Source organism: Leptopilina heterotoma, unplaced genomic scaffold (genome assembly GCF_015476425.1).
Source record: "Leptopilina heterotoma isolate Lh14 unplaced genomic scaffold, ASM1547642v1 Lhet_246, whole genome shotgun sequence".
Lineage (NCBI taxonomy): Eukaryota > Metazoa > Arthropoda > Insecta > Hymenoptera > Figitidae > Leptopilina > Leptopilina heterotoma.
This window is the reverse complement of record NW_025110962.1, coordinates 130,354-142,526: the sequence shown is the minus strand read 5'-3', so window position 1 is coordinate 142,526 and position 12,173 is coordinate 130,354. Positions and strand designations below refer to the sequence as shown.

Genomic DNA, 12,173 nt, shown 5'->3' with positions numbered 1-12,173 from the left:
AACAACTGAATTCATATGAAATTTTTATTATTTATGAAAATAATTAAATGTTTGCGTAGAATTTTATTCAAATTTTTTTTAAATAATTGAATTCTTTTGGAAAAATTAATTAAAGTAGTAGATAATGAAATTCATAGAACTGTAAAAATTTTTTTAAATTAATAAAATTTTTACGAAGAATTTTAAGAATTTTATTAAAATTTTTGGAAAATAATTGAATTTCGAAGAAGAATTTTATTATTTATGAAGATAATTGTAATTTTGATGATAATTTTCTTTAAATTTTTGAAAATAATTGAATTCCTTCGAAGAATTTTATTTCTTTTGAAAAACATTGTATTTATTTGCAGCAACCATTATTAAAATTTTTGAAAATAATTGAATTCTTGCAACGAATTTTATAGAAACGTTTAAAAATAATTGAATTTCTGAGAAGAATTATTTTATTATTTATTAAAAATAATTGAATTCTTACGAAGAATTTTTTTAAAAATCTTTTTAAATAATTTATTTTTTCAAAAAATTTTATGAAAATTGTGTTTTAACTTTTAAATAATAATTGAATTCCCATGAAAATGTAATTATTTATGAAACTAATTGAATGTTTGCAAAGAATTTTGTAAAATTTTTCTTTAAATTGAATTCTTTTGGAAATTTTTTATGAAAATAGTAGATATATTAAAAATAATTGAATTTTGATACATTTTCGAAAATAATTGAATTGTTTGAAAGAATTTTATTTAAATTTTTTGAATTGTTTTTAATAATTTTATTTAAATTCTCAAGAATAATTTTTATTTTCACTTTTAGCAAATTTAAAGTAGTGCAAACTCTCTAACATAGAAAAAAGTAGCTTTCAGTGTCACAAATCTAAAAAAAAGTATCCAAATAATGGCAAATCGGAAAAAAAGTAGTAAATAATAGTAAATTGTAAAAAAAGTAGTAAATAGTATCAAATGGTAAAAAAAGTAGTAAATAGTAGGTTTTAGTAGATGAGTACGAAGCCTGTTTATATGATATTCATTATACATAATAAGATATAAAGAATAAAAATTTCACGATAAAAAAGTAAAAAAAAATTGAAAAAAATACAAAAAAAAATACAAAAAAAGAAGAAAACAAAATTTTCTCAAAGGGTCATGTTTTTAAATAGAAACGAGTTCATCAGATAAGGACAATTAAAAAAAAGAAGAAGTTCTCTAAAATTCTCTAATCAGCATGTGTCCCAGTGAAAAAATTATCACCCCTCTCTTCTTTTCCCATTGCTAGTGAGTTGCATTGAGATTAGTTTCGGGATTATTTCTAAGGAGGCATATCACTTTTTTTCTTTTCAAAAGTAATTCCTCTTTGATTCTCGTTTGCTTCTTTTGTCCAAAAAAAAAAAAAAAAAAAAAAAAATCAGAGAAGAAAGATTACACACACCTACATTCCCTCACTTTAAAGTGGGGACTTCTAGTGCGAGTATACCGCTGGCTGTCCTGCACGAGAGAGGAAGGCATGTGGTGGCAGTTCGAACCACAGTCCTAACTCAACCTCAGGCTGTGATAGATTGTATCGTGTGTCTTCGATCCGTGATCGATACCCGGTGAAATTATTATTAAGTCTTTTGCTAAAGTGCTACCGGTTTATCAAAGTCAATCCGCTTCTCAAAAAAAAAGAGAAGAAAGGAAAAAAAAATTTTTTTTTTTTGCCACGGATCATTTCAATAAGTGAACCCTCAATAATCCTGAGGACATTATGAGGATACAATCCCAAGGATTTTTCTCCTAACTTTGAAAAAAATTTTCAAATCCAAAGTTTTGGAAAAATAAATTTTTGAAAATCCAAAAAAAAAAATTTTTGGAAATAATTGCAAAAAATTTCTTCTAAAGAAGTACCCTAAAAGATATTTGCACAGTTTTACCGAAGAATTTGCAAAATAATTTTTCGGTGAAGAATTTCCCGAAAAAATATTAGTAAAATAATTTTAATGAAAATTTGAATTTTGAATATTTTTGATAATTGAAAATATTCTGGAAAATATTTTTTTTTTTTGACGAAAGATTCTAATTTTTGAGAAATATTTATTTTTAATCGAAAGATTATTTATCCTAATTAGCATAGACTAATTTTTAAGGATATGATTAATTTCGACAAGGATTAAATGGTCCTTGAGAAAATTTTCCGGAATAACCCCATTCTTCAGATTTCTTCAGCATCTTTCGGTTGCGATTCTCCTTCAGCACTTTTTCTTCAACGTCTCTTATTTCTTCTTTGAATATCTCTTAAAATCCTTATAGTAAGGATATAAAAAATTTTTTATTAAAAATTCTTCTTTATTTTCTGTTCTTTAGGAACAAAAAAATTTTTTCCCCTCCTCATTTTTATGAGGATATACTTCAGTAAAGAAAAATAAAAAATAAAGAAAAAGAAGAAAAACTCAGAGATTTATAGTAAAACTATTTCTTTATCATTAAAAGTTACTCCAATTTTATTTCCCTTTAAGGTAAAGTTTCAAAAATTTTCATTTTTGCAATTTCTTCTTCTCTCCTTCCTTGGGATTGCATAAAAAAAGCATTTTTTGGAAAATTGACAAAACAAAATTCTCAAAATATTTTGAGGATAAATTTGCATTTGAGGATTATTTTGTAAAATTGACTATTCAAGGAGAGTTTTTTTTACAAAGGAAGATATTATTGGAAGAAAGAAGACAACGAAGAATTTTTCGAGAAACAAAAATTAAGTTTCTGCAAGGAATTAAATATTAAAAGAGGTAAGAAATTTTTTATTCATAGTGTTGGACAATAATTTAAAAGAAAGTGCGCTCAATGCAAGTCAAATGTGTGCTTTCAGTGATTCATTAAATTATCTATTGATTCATTGATCCTCAAAAAAAGTGAGAGGATTTCGTCACGAAAAATTTTTCGGTAATTTTTATTTTTAAACCCATTTTTCATGACTTAAAAAATATTTTTCTTTGCAATATTTAATATTTTCTCGATATTTTTTGTTAGTGTTTTCTGGATAGTTTTTTAATATTTTTCTGACAGTATTTAATATTTTCTAGATAGTTTTCAATATTTTTTCGACAGTACTTAATATTTTTCCAAAACACTTAAAAAAAAATTTATTTGATTGAAATAACCGATTACTTGTCTATTATTAAATAAGTATTTACTTGAATCAAATAATATTTATTTAAAATTAATTAAATCGTATAATTGCTTCAAATACTGAAATTATTGATTCAAATATAATTTAATTGACTCCAATAAAAGTTATTTTATCAAAGTAAATATTTAGTTGATAATAGACGAAAGTAATCGGTTATTTCAATCAAATAAATTTTTTTTCGGTGTATTATTTAATATATTATTATTATTATTATTATTATTATTATTATTATTATTATTATTATTATTATTATTATTATTATTATATATGATTATATTATATAACTAACTAAATTTAATTAAATTTAATTAATCAATTAGATATTTTTTTGTTTTTAATTAATAAAAGTAGTTCAGTTCAAAATACATTGCAAAAAATTTACTTGATTCAAATAAACGATTACTTGCTGATCGCGAAATAAATATTTATTTGTATCAATTAAATGGTATTTACTTCAAATACAAAAATAATCGATTCAAATACAATTTATTTAATTTAAATATAAAAATTATTGATTCATGTAAATATTTATTTAATCAACAAGAAATTGATTATTTGAATCAAAATAAATTTTCCGTCAGTGTAATTACTTAATTGTATTTAATCAATTACAATCAATAACAATTTTACACTAATTAAATAAAAATTTGTTGTTCCTCTCTTAATTGCTCATTAACTCTCTAAAATTAAATTAGTAAAAATGTTTAAGAATTTGAATTATTGTCTAAAATTTTGCTTTTGAATTAGTAAATTTTACTAATAAATTAGTAGAAAATACTTCTTTATTAGTACATTTTACCAATAAATTAGTAGAATTTCCTTTTTAATTGTAAAATTTACTAATTCAAATGCAAAAAGTCAGTCACTAAGTCAAATTAGTAGAAAATTAGTAGAAATAAAATACATTAATAGAAATCAGTTTTTATTAGTAAAATTTACTATAATTTAAAGCAAAAAGTCAGTCACTAAGTCAAATTAGTAGAAAATTAATAGAAATAAAATAAATTAGTTGAAATTACTTTTTATTAGTAAAATTTACAAATTCAAAAACAAAAAGTCAGTCACTAATTAAAATTAGTAGAAAATTAGTAGAAATAAAATAAATTAGTAGAAACTACTTTCTATTAGTAAAATTTACAAATTCAGAAGCAAAAAGTCAGTCAATAATTCAAATTAGTAAATATTTTTACTAATTTAAATTTTGAGAGAAGATTTCAGTTCCAAAAAGTTCAAAACTAAAAATTTATACACAAAATTATTAATTGAACAAAATTTTTAATTTTTAATTATTAAATATTTATTTTATTAAATGTTGATATTTAATAATAATTTTACCTCAAATTCACCTAATTTACCTAATTAATATTTGCCGTTTTCCTTTCTAATTTCTCATTTATTCTCTAATTTAAAAAGCATTAAGAAAAAAATGTTTCGTTAACGAGATTTTCCAGGAACAATATTATTTTTTATTATTGTTAAAATAACGATTTTCTTTCTTCCGCACGAGGAAAATTGAATTCACGAGATTTTGTAATAAAGTCCAAGTATCAAGAGAGTGTTTCTAATTATACAACAAAAAAAAAGTGATAAACGATCAAATTTAAAAAATATTGAATATAAGATAAAATTGTGTATAATTTTTTAAAATCTCCTCCGCATCAAGTTTAAAGTTCATAGATCATTTTATTATTAATTACGATTACAAGTATATTTTCCCTTTTTTTCTTCTTTAAATACTCGATTTTATTTTAATTCAATTTACTTGTTTATTTCAAAACATGAAAATTTAAATGCAACAAGTTATCAAAACGTACATGCACCGGATGTTACTTCATACCGACAAAGAAGACCCTTTTCTTACGGAATGTCACGAATTATCATATCTTTCCCGCTAGTCTTTTCTTCTTTCTTCTTCGTCTTCTTCTTCTTTTTACCATAAAAAAAGAAAAAAGATTTTCATAAATAATAAAAGATTTACATTTCATTAATAATATTTTTTTTTGTGTAAGGGAATTTTTTTTCTTTATTTTCTTCTTTCGAAAGGGAAATAAATAATTTTAAACGATTTTAAAGATGTACTTTATCAAAAATTTCCTTTTCTGGAAATTTACTTTACTAAAGATTTACTTTACTAATGATTTGATTTTAATAAGATTTAATTACCTAAAAATTTAAGTTGCTAAAAATTTACTTTACCAGAAAGATTTACTTTGCTAAATATTTATTTATTGCTAAAATTTTACTTTATAAAAGATTTTGTTTACTAAAATTTTACTTTGCTAAAAATTTACTTTACTAAAAATTTAGTTTGCTAAAAATGTACTTTACAAGAAACATTTACTTTACTAAATATTTATTTGCTAAAATTTTACTTTACCAACGATTTACTTTACTAAACAATTTACTTTGCTAAAAATGTACTAAAATTTTACTTTACTAAAAATTTAGTTGGTTAAAAATGAATTTTACCAGAAACATTTACGTTACTAAATATTTATTTGCTTAAATTTTACTATACCGATGAGTTACTTTACTAAAAATGTACTAAAATTTTACTTTACTAAAAATTTAGTTTGTTAAAATCGTAATTTACCAGAAATATTTACGTTACTAAATATTAATTTGCTAAAATTTTACTTTAATAAAAATTTACTTTGCTAAAAACTAAGTTTACTCATTATTTAATGTTAAAGATTTACTTTAGTCAATATTTATTTGCTAAAATTTTACATTACCAACGATTTACTTTACTAAAATTTTTCTGTGCTCAAGACATACTTTACTAATGATTTGATTTTAAATATTCACTGTACTAAAATTTTACTTTGTTTAAATTTTACTTTACTAAAAATTTACTTCACTAAAATTTTACTTTGCTAAAAATTTACTTTTCTAAAGATTTACTTTGCTAAAATTTTACTTTACTAAAAATTTACTTTATTAAATATTTAGTTTGCTAAAATTTTACTTTGTTTAAATTTTACTTTACTAAAAATTTACTTCACTAAAATTTTACTTTGCTAAAAATTTACTTTTCTAAAGATTTACCTTGCTAAAATTTTACTTTACTAAAAATTTACTTTATTAAATATTTAGTTTGCTAAAATTTTACTTTGCTAAAAAAATATTTTACTAATTATAACTTTACTAATTAAATTTATTTGATTTTGAATATTTACTTTACTAAAGATTTACTTTACTAAAAATTGACTTTGTTTAAAAATTTACTTTACTAATAATAAAAAATTAAAAAGAAGAAAAAATTTGAAACGAAATTAATCATTAGATAATGGGGTAAAGGAGAAGGTTGACACAACGCTAATAAGAATTTCATAATTCTTGTGTATGTACATATATAAATCAAAGTTTGTATAGCAAATATAATGGATCATGGAAGGCACTCGTGGCACGTCATATGTCACACGTCAGACAAAGTTATGATACATGAAAAATAAAGATGTGTGGAGGAAAAAAAAAGTAATTAATTCATCTAGTACGTGTGTACAAAACGTATTTATAATGATTTTTAACACATTAAGTTTTATCAATTCGTTGAAAATACGCTTTGTTTAATAACTACTCGAACTTTGTATCAGGTCAAGCACTATTATAAATTGATTTAAAAAACATTAGTGCCAAATTTTTTTCTCTTTTTTTTCTCCAGTGTATAGATAAAATTCCAAAAATGTTAGTCATTGGGTAAAAATATTCTGCAAGTGGGTGTTTTATTTTCTTTTTTTCTTGGAGAATGACCATTATATTCTTTTTGGGGATTTACACTTAAATATTTTATTAATTTACTTCCTTGAGGATAGATTTTCAAAAATTTTTTATTTTAACTTTTTCTGTTTGAATAAAGTTATTTTTTTATTTTTTTTTAGGATTTTCTTTGTACTTGAAATTAGTTTTCAATTATTTTAAATATTTATAATTTCTTTTAATTTACATTAACATTTAATTTCATAATTATTTACATTCGTAAAGAATATAAATGTAAATCCTTGAAGGTATTCAAGGATTTTATTTTTTGTTGTTTACAATTATTTATATTTTTATACAAATTTATAATTTACTTCAAGTTAAGGATTTATTTCAGTGAAGAGTTAATTTATTACATATTTCCTTTACTAAAGATTTAATTTACCAAAAATTTACTTTGCTGAAAATTTACTTTACTAAAAGTTTACTGTTTGCTTTACACATGATTTGATTTTAATGCTTTTACTATACTTATGATTTACTATAAAATTTTGTTTGTTAAAAATTTACAGTATCAGAAATATTTAATTTGCTAAATATTTATTTTCTAAAATTGTACTTTACTAAATATTTACTTTGCTATAAATTTATTTTACCAGAAAGATTTAATTTGCTAAATATTTATAATTTATTTGATAAAATTTTACTCTTCCAACAATTTACTTTACTAAAAATTAACTTTATTTATGATTTGATTTTAAAGATTTACGTTGCTGAATATTTACTTTACTACAAATTTAGTTTGCTATAAATTTACTTTACCGAAAGATATACTATGGTAAATATTTATTTTCTAAAATTTTACCTGCACTAAAGATTTATTTTACTAAAAATTTACTTAACTAGAAATTTACTTTACCAAAAAGATTTAATTTGATTAATATTTATTTGCTAAAAACATAGTTTGCTATAAATTAACTTTACTAAATATTTACTTCATTCAAGATTTGTTTTTACTAAAAACTTACTTTGCTAAAAATTTACTTTACTCAAGATTTATTTTAGTAAAAACTTGCTTTATTTCACATTTTTTTGCTAAAAATTTTCTTTACTAATGATTTACTTTATCGAAATTTACTTTATTAAACAGTTACTTTACTAAAGATTTACTTTGCTAAAAATCTTACTTTGCGAAAAATGTACTAAAAATCTAGTTTGTTAAAAATGAGTTTTACCAGAAATATTTATTTTACTAAATATTTATTTGCTAAAATTTTACTTTACCAATGATTTACTTAGACAAATTTTACTTTACTAAAAATTTACTTCGCTAAAAACTAAGCCTACTCATTATTTGATTTTAAAGATTTACTTTCCTAAAAATTTTACTAAAGATTTACTTTGCTAAAAATTTATTTTTACATAAAATTTACTTTGCTAAATAGTTACTTTGCTTTAAATTTTTTTTACTAAAGATTTACTTTATCAAAAATTTACTTTATTGCACAGTTACTTAAAACAGTACTAAAAATGTAGTGTGTTAAAAATAAGTTTTACCAGAAATATTTACTTCACTAAATATTTATTTGATAAAATTTTACTTTACCAAAGATTTACTTACACAAATATTTTACTTTACTAAAAATTCTAATTTTACTAAAGATTTACTTTGTTAAAAATGTATTTTATTAAAATGAGTTTTATTGTAAGTATTTCCTTTACTAAATATTTATTTGCTAAAATTTTACTTTACCAAAGATTTACTTTACTAAAAATTCTATTTTGGAAAATATTAATTTTACTAAAGATTTACTTTGCTAAAAATGTATTTTACCATAAAATTTACTTTGATAAATATCTACTTTGCTAAACTTTTTTTTTTACTAGAGATTTACTTTACTAGATTTGATTTTTTTTAAACAATACGTTCCTTTTATTTATATGTATAAATATATATTATTATTTATATTATTATTTATTATTTATTATTTTATTATTATTTATATTTAAGTATTTATTAACAGCAATAATAATCTTCATTCTTTGATAGGTGTTCCACAAAAATTTACCTAAATTTCTGTCAAAATATACTCTCAATAGAACAATTAAAAAGAAATTATTTACACAATTAATTTCTCTTTATTTCAACAAAAAAAAAAATTTTTTTTTCTTCCAAAAAAAAATAAAAAAAAAATTCTCTTATTGTAAACTTTCTTTTTATATGACAATTTCTCTAATTTCACAATTTCGTTTGAGGCGAAATGCTGTTGCCTTTCATATATATTGGTCCACATTGAGTTTTGTAAAACTGGTGCAATATGAAAATAAGAGTATCATGTCACTTTGACTTTATGTCAACGGTTCAAGTCTCTTCGGTGTCTTTTTTCTCATTTCTTCATGTTAGGTAACCAGTAGGCATTTAGCATGGAGTTTATAACACTTTCGTATTATATACGACTATATATATATGATACACACTTGTGTTCCGATCACAGAAGACATTCCTCTGTTATTACTCGTTTTTCGTGTCCTCTGCCTCTCTTTTATGATGGTTAAAGATTTACTGACGTTGGTGCGGGACAAGGTGGAACGGTTTTTTACTTCTTCTCTTCAATGAATTGTCGTTTTTCCTTGTTTGAGAATCAATTTACTTCACATGACGTCTATACATGTATATATATATATATGCAAATATTTTTTCAAGAAATAACAAAAATTTTGTTATTTTTCTAAATATTTCGGACAAAATTCAATTTTGACCTCATTTAAATATATATTCACCTTTTTATAAATAAATAATTATAAAAAATAAATAAAATTTTCTAAAATTCTTCTTCTTTTTTTATTTTTACATTTTTTTATTTTCATTGATCATTTTTTTTTATTTTTTTTATATTTTGATTTGTTTATTTTATACTTTCTTCTGAAAATACTCTCTGAAGTAGAGCAATTATTTTTTATTCGCCTATAGAATTTATTTTGAAATGATTTAATTATTTGTTTTTTTATTACTATGTGGAAAACATTGTGATTCAAGTAATATTGACTAATCGACTCTTTTTAATTCGTTTTTATTGCTTTATCATGCTAAATTGAATCACATTCTTTAGAAACGTGTTTCCCGGTTCACTTTTCCTCATTTCACTTTTCAGGAGAACTTTCTTAATTATTTTGATTGTATATCGAGTGACAAATGAATTATGGAAATTAGAATATTTCGTAAAAGTAGACAAAAAAGTATTTCTTTATATTCAATTTCTTTTGTTTTTTTTTTGAGGATTTGCCTATTGAATTTAATTAACGATTTATGCTTATGGATTTAAAAATAAGAATTTATCTGAGAACTTAATTATAAAAGGGATTTAATTTAAAATTCAAGACTATTTTTACAATTAGACAATATTTATATAAATTATAATAATTTATATTTTTTATATATTAATTATTATTTACTAATTAACATAATGATTTCATTAAGGATTTACCTTAGGATTTAATTGAAAATTTACCTAAGGATCTAATTAAGTATTCATTTAATGATTTAATTAAGAATGAACCTTGCGATTTGATTAATTACAAAAATTATGATTTAATTAAGGATTTACCTTAGGATTTAATTGATAATTTACCCCAAGGATCTAATCAAGAATTTATTTAATGATTTAATTAAGAATCTGTATTTTTTTGGTTCAAATAAAAAAAAAGAAAATAATGAACTTTACGATTTGATTAATTACAACAATTACGATATAATTAAGGATTTACCTAAGGATTTAAGGATTTAATTAAGGATAGACCTTGCAATTTAATTAATTACAAAAATTACGTTTTAATGTAGGATTTACCTAGGAATTAATTTAAAGATTTACCCAAGAATTTTATTAAGAAGTTAATTAAAAAAAATTTTCTGATTCTTTTAATTAAAAATCTACTCCTAAATAAAATCTTATAAAAATTTACTTCCCGGCGAATAGAATTTAAGAGAAAATTTCAAATTAAGTCTTAATAGATTCGTTGATTGAAAAGAATTGTATTTGAGATTCGATCTCTTTGACAAAAAAAAGTATATATAGCTCAGTATATTCTCTGGGCGGAACCTCAGACCCAGACCTAGATTATTGTTTTGATTATTATTGTTACTTTTACTTTCACTTTCAACCACACATGTCTCTCCTCTCTTAAAATTGCATATACTTTTTTTTTAATAATAACATTATTATACCTAGATGGTTTACATATTATCTCTTTGATAAAAATCATGTGATGAAAGAACATTATAAAAAAAGTGGAATCAAGAATTTTTATTAATATTTGCGTATATTCTCTATCTTTTGAAAATTCTATTTACATTAAAGCAGTTTAATGATCTATATTGGTGACACTATATCAAGACACTATCAATAAATTTCTAATAGTCTTGTACAGATCAATGTTCATTATTGACATTATTGAAAAGTTAAATTTAGTTTCAATTCTATTATGTAAATGTGTTTTGTTTTTCTTTGGCAAATACAATCTAAAATTTTCAAGATTTTTTATTTTTTTTTTGATGAGTTATTTAGTTAGAAAATATATGGAAAATAAATTTGTTACTTTGACTATTTATTAATTTGACTGTTAATTTATTTGACTATTTATTAATTTGACTATTTATTAATTAAACTGTTTATTAATTTAACTATTTATTACTTTGTCTATTTATTAATTTGACTGTTTATTCAATTGACTATTTATTAATTTAACTGTTCGTTAATTTGGCTCTTTAATAATTAGACTATTTACTAATTTGACTATTTATTAATTTGACTATTTGATAATTCGACTATTTATAAATTTAACTGTTTTTTAAATTAAATTGTTTAAGTACTTATTAAATTAACTGTCTGTTTATTATACTATTTATTAATTTGAATATTTATTAATTGGACTATTTATTAATTTGACTATTGATTAATTTGACAATTTTATTAAGTGAACTGTTTTTTATTAAATTTTTAAATAAACTATACATTAATTTGACTATTGATTAATTTGACAATTTTATTAAGTGAACTGTTTATTAATTTAACTATTCTTTATTTTGTCTATTTATTAATTTTACAATTAAAAATTTTGTCTAATCATTAATTTTACTATCGATTAATTTTACTAATTTTACTGTTTGTTAATTTCACAGTTTACTAATTTAAGAATTTATTAATTCAACCATTTATCAATTTGATAAAAATAAAAGAATATAAAACACATAAAAATTAAATTCTATATTAAAAAAGTTCATTTCTCGACAATATTATTTATCCTTTATTTATTTGGAATAAAAA

The 12,173-nt window shown here is 21.0% G+C and overlaps 1 protein-coding gene across 1 annotated transcript in view; it reads left to right on the top strand.

Moving 5' to 3' along the window:
• The first annotated feature begins 1,464 nt into the window (after positions 1–1,464).
• Positions 1,465–12,173, top strand: part of LOC122503152 (protein windpipe) — a 62,205-nt gene continuing 51,496 nt past the window's right edge. The window contains exon 1 of the mRNA XM_043613597.1: positions 1,465–2,752. The gene's annotated coding sequence lies outside the window, so the exon portion shown is untranslated. The remainder of the gene's footprint in view (positions 2,753–12,173) is intronic.